The following is an 848-nucleotide window of genomic DNA, read 5'->3' on the forward strand; positions in this document are numbered from 1 at the left end:
CTGGCGGGAACGGCGCGTGCCCTCCCCGCCCCAGCCCCCCCTCCCGCCCTGACTACGTGCAGTTCCCCACGTGGCGGCCGCGCGCGCCCCCCGGCCAAGGGAACAGCCCGCCCGGCACGTTCGTCCGCGAGCCGGGGGAAGGCGGTAGAGGAAGGGAGGGCGAGGGGGGGGGTGGTGGGTGTGGTCCGCCGAAGGAGCGCCGCCAATCGGCGGGCGGCAGGCGAGCCTGGAAGGGACCAATGACGGGCGGTGGCGCCTCTCGGCTGCCAATAGCGACGGGTTTCGGGGAGGCCCCGCCTTCCTCCCCCCTCCCCGGAGCCCGTGGCGGCGCTGCGGCCGAGCGCGGCGCCAGCTTGGAGCGGCTGCGGCGGGGCGGGCAGGGCCTCCCGCCTTCCCCCGGCCCCCGTGTGTGTGTGGGGGTGTGCCGTGCCGTGCCAGGGGCTGGCTCCCTTCCCGGCAGCCGGTGGGGGTTGTGGCTCGGCGCCGGCGACCCTCCTTCCCTCCCTCCGCGGTCAGTCAGGCCAACGCCTCAGCTGTGGGAGCGGGACGCGGTGGGGGGGTGTGTGGCGGCAGGCCCCGCTTGGGCCTGGTCGAGCGCCGGGCGCCAGCCCAGCCTCTGTGCCGGGGCAGGGTCTCCCGTGGGGGACACCGCTTGGACCGGCGTCGCTGAGGAGGCGTGAGGGTCCGGCGTGGCCCTCTCCCGCCTTCCCTTCTCCGCCGGAGCGGGGGGGAGCTCCCTCTGAGGGACGGGGGAGGTCTGCCTTCAGGCCCAGGCCCAGGCGTGGGTTGCTCCTCGGAGGGGGACAGGCCCGGCAAACGGGGGAATAAAGGTGGCAGCTCAACCTCAG

This window comes from Haliaeetus leucocephalus, unplaced genomic scaffold (genome assembly GCF_000737465.1).
Source record: "Haliaeetus leucocephalus isolate CR32 unplaced genomic scaffold, Haliaeetus_leucocephalus-4.0 Scaffold871, whole genome shotgun sequence".
In the NCBI taxonomy this organism is placed as follows: domain Eukaryota; kingdom Metazoa; phylum Chordata; class Aves; order Accipitriformes; family Accipitridae; genus Haliaeetus; species Haliaeetus leucocephalus.